This window comes from Porites lutea, chromosome 1 (assembly GCF_958299795.1).
Source record: "Porites lutea chromosome 1, jaPorLute2.1, whole genome shotgun sequence".
NCBI lineage: Eukaryota > Metazoa > Cnidaria > Anthozoa > Scleractinia > Poritidae > Porites > Porites lutea.
The window spans coordinates 42,062,236-42,066,763 of NC_133201.1; the positions used below are offsets into that span (position 1 = coordinate 42,062,236).

Below are 4,528 nucleotides of genomic sequence, written 5' to 3' on the forward strand. Positions count from 1 at the left end.
CATTGAAGATTTTTAGCGTTTTGGCTGAGTTTGTGCTTTGGGAGTTGTCTATTGTTTCTAGTCTGTCATTATACAGCATTCTTGTTCAGCACGCGTGCAATGACCGCGCTTGGCTGACTTCCGAATGCTCACCGAGATATAATAATTTTGGTACAGTGAGACAGGCCATCGCGTGATACATAGAGGTTTAAGTCACAATTTTTAATCAATTCACGTGCTTCTTGTGCCTTTGCAAAAAAATCAAGAAGTGCTACACACTAAATCTACTTACTATTAAAAAAATATCATTTTTTCATAGGTTTAATGCAAGCCAATAATTAAACCAACTCGTGACGGGAATATCTCGGTGAGCATTCGGAAGTCAGCCAAGCGTGGTCATTGCACGCGTGCTGAACAAGAATGCTGTATAATGACAGACTAGAAACAATAGACAACTCCCAAAGCACAAACTCAGCCAAAACGCTAAAAATCTTCAATGTTTACTCAAGTTTGGGCTTAAAGAAGATAATGTCACAGTTTTTCAATGACCATGAAATTCAGAGTCCGGGTAGTTAGTTAATCAATTGTGGCCCTGAAAAAATTTGAAGGAAAAAAAACTACGAATTTTTAAGAAAATGATATAGAGAGATGAATCTCATAGTTTATTAGATATAATCCGTGTAAAGTTTGCTTATCATTTTCGCATAAATTATGACCTAAATTTGGAAACCGCTGAATTTCTCGAATTGGGTCTTTGCGATTTTGGTGAAACTCTGTTCAGCGCAAGGCACTAATGCGCACTATGTGTAGCCGAGAGATTTTCACGAAAAAATGCCGGCAACAGCAGATTTTCGACTCAGACCTCAAAGGGGCGTGGCATTATAACCACGTGACATTTACTCCGATCGCCAAAAATTTTATGTTATATTGTAGATTGATCTATATCTTATCCATTCTATGTGTTAGACTTACGATAAAAGTAAAGGTGGGGATACCAGAGAGCTTCAAAGTAGGATGGTACCCCCCCAAAAAAACTGGATCGAGTCACCTTAAGATCAGAGGACGGCGACGGCAGAAAAAAACGTCGCTGAAAAAGTGAATTCGTGTTCTTTCAATCTTCATCCCGATTACTCCAAGTCACTAACTTTTTCAAATGTAGGCGAACCATCCTAAGGTTGAATTCCTAAGAACCATATCCAAGTGCAGAAAGAGAGAGGAAATTTCGCGTCGATTGTGTACTTCCTCGGTGCAACGTGAAATTATGCATTTTCACGTCGTAGTCGTGCAGTGACGGCAAAGAAATGTACAAAAAAGCGTGATGCACGTGCAAAATTGTTGTTTTGCTAATTAAACCTATTGCTTTTGTGGTGTTTCCGTTGCCGTCGTCGTCGTCGGATCTTAAGGTCCCTGTTGTCAGTTACAAAAATGCGAGCAAAGACTGCTGGAAAAACGAGGAACACAACAGATTTCCAGATGATATTTCAAACCCGCCATGCTGTGACGTTACGTTATTGTTTCGCGCATTTCCAAAATTGGAAAAGCCTGGACTGGCCACTGGCCATTTGTTGTCGTTCTGACTGTCCTATGACGCACGCGGAAGTACTGAAAAGCTTCCGTGTCCAGTTGCTAGTTTGCTCCTCTCTCGTGAAATACGTACACGATTCCATCTCACTGAAACAATGCAAAACTCTTCAAGAGTCCAACTCGGAACGAGAATACTAAGAATCGAAAAGCGGATCGGCAGCGGCGGTTTCGGTGTGGTATACAAAGTGAAGGATGAAGCAACTTCTAGAGTATACGCTTTGAAGGACATCTTATGCTCGTGCGATTCACAACCTGAACAAATTCAGCAAGCTATTCGGGAGGCTCAAACACTGAAGCGAGTCTGTCACGAGAACATAATTGCACTTGAGAAGGCCGAACAACTGAGAGATAGCCAAGGTTTGCATATGTTGATTTTGACTGAGTACTGCTCTGGTGGAAACTTGAACAAGCGCCTTGCTAGAGCAAGCAGTCCAGAATTAAACTTTCGGTGGATGTGCCAAATGGCCGCAGCTCTTGAGTACCTCCATTCAAGTAGAGTTGTTCACCGTGACTTAAAACCAGACAACGTGCTGTTAACGGTAACAGAGGATGTCAAATTAGCTGATTTTGGCTTGGCCCGCGAGTACACCGAAATGACGACCGATTCTAGACAAAAAACTTAGCTTGCGCTCATGGGTGCATCGCTACGTAAAAACACAACAAGATTATATGATCTCACGAGTTGGTACCCCATACTGGATGGCCCCCGAAGTTTTTAAAGGCCATTACACTGAAAAAGCTGACGTTTTTTCACTTGGTGCAATATTTTTTGCGATCTTAGAGAGGGACTCTATTCGTATTGGTAGAGAGAGTTATTTCGGTGCGTTCAAGTTTATTGACAGGGAATGTGTTGGACTTGGGTATGCAATGTGGCGTGATCCACGAAATTGCATCAAATTTACTAGACGAGCGGAGGCGCAAGGCTCATGTGCTCTGCGACGGATAACTCTTAGTGCCTTGAAATTTGACAAAAACGATCGACCAAGTGCAAGAAGAATTCACCAAGAACTGATCAGTGGCCATGAAAACCCTTGTGAAACTAGTGACCCAGGTTTTGCTCATTCATACTCAGGCATAAGAGGAGACTCATTTTCGCCTCTATGTGAGAGAGGAAGACCATCAGATAATGAACTCGCACCCGCTCCCCCTAGAGCTATGAAGCCACATCCTCCTGAAAATTCGTCGCCATATCGAAGTAATCGGCAGAGAGGTTTACATTTTCGCAGGAGACATGTTATGGTTCGTGCTAGGCGTTTTCGTGATGATCATTTTTCTTACAGTGTAAGAGAAGAAAAGGTTTCTATATCTTATGAGAGAGAAATATCACAGAATTTGCAACAATCCCTCATAGACACGGATGCTTACTCTCGCCCAAGGTCTCCTCCACATAATTCGTCGCCATCTCGTCAACACAGGCTGCGAGGTTTTGCATCCTCAGAAGGTTATAACCAACGTTCACCAACCCCCCAGCCTCCGGTATTTGCTCCCCGACAACTAACGTATCCTCAATCTCCAGTTAGGAATCAACCCAAGGCGTTTGCTCCACAACCTCCAACTTATCCTCAACCGCAAGTTGTGAATCAACCCAAGGTGTTTGCTCCACAACCCCCAACTTATCCTCAACCGCAAGTTGTGAATCAACCCATAGCGTTTGCTCCACAACCCCCAACTTATCCTCAACCCTTAGTTATGAATCAACCTCCGGTGGTTTGTTTCCAAACCCCGAGTTATTTTCAACCACCCATGTTCTTTGCTCCACAACCCCTAACTTATCCTCAACCCCCATTTATGTATCAACCCATGATGTTTGCTCCACACCCCCCAACTTATCCTCATCCCCTATTTATGAACTGGAATCAACCTCCAGCGTTTTGTGGCTTTAACTTCTTCTGGTAGAAGAGCACAGAACGCGCCATCAGAATGGTATGGGTAAAAGCCGGTAACGTTATCGTTAATTCATGACAAATATATGCGACAGTAGTCGTAATAGTTAAGCAATAGAAAACGTTTTCCGTGTTTGCATAGCCTGATATAAACACGAGAGGGGTTGGGAGAATTCGAGACAGTCATGCAAACCCGAGACGAAGTCGAGGGTTTGCCTAACCGTCGAGAATGCTCCCAACGCCTAGGGTGTTTATATCAGGCTATGCAAACACAGGAAAAAAGTTTTCTATTGCTTTTATAAAATAACTTTCCCGAGAAAAAAACGCAAAACTCTTTGTATGTTACTGATTAAAAGAGAAAATCTTAGCAGTCGCAAAATCTTGTCCACGAAGTCTTGCACGCGTAGTCAGTTCTTGTTTTGCAAAAAGATGCTTTGCAAAATACGGATTTTTCTCACTTAGCTTAAGCGAAGAAAAATTGACTCACCTTCATTGTAACGGTTTTCTATGTTTCAGCCGACGAAGGAATGGGCAAATAAGATAAACTGGTCGAGTTTTGAACTCGAAAACTTTTTCAAATTCGTGCTTGCGTGATTAGCGCGCGAAAAGCCAAACAACTTGACGCCACAACCATGTTTACATACTCTCATGCAAACACTCTTCTCGGCCAATCAGAGCGCGCGTACTATCTTCGTTATTTTATAAAGACAAATGTATGCAAACGTAGAATCGAGTAGTTTTCGTTGCTAACTTTGGAAGTGTGGAAATATGGAAATATGGAAATATTAGTATGTGTAATCAAATAGTGACGCGTTTGTCCAAATCCTAATAATTTCCCGAGCCTTTGAAATTATTCCCTAATTTCACGAGTATACCATTTGATTACCTATTAATATCATGGGTGACGAATTACGTTAGCAATCTTAGATTTTTGACGTAATATATCAAACATGAGATGCAGTGTTTCATCACCAGATGAAACACCGAGAAGAGAGTTGAAAATACGACGCGCAGCGGAGTATTTTTGACGAACTTCGAGGTGTTTCATCTGTTGATGAAACACTGTGTCGAATGTTTGATAT

At 42.1% G+C, this 4,528-nt stretch overlaps 1 pseudogene; it reads left to right on the top strand.

Annotated features, from left to right (window-relative positions):
- Positions 1 to 1,033: 1,033 nt before the first annotated feature.
- Positions 1,034 to 4,284, top strand: LOC140951455 (uncharacterized; annotated as a pseudogene).
- Positions 4,285 to 4,528: the final 244 nt, after the last annotated feature.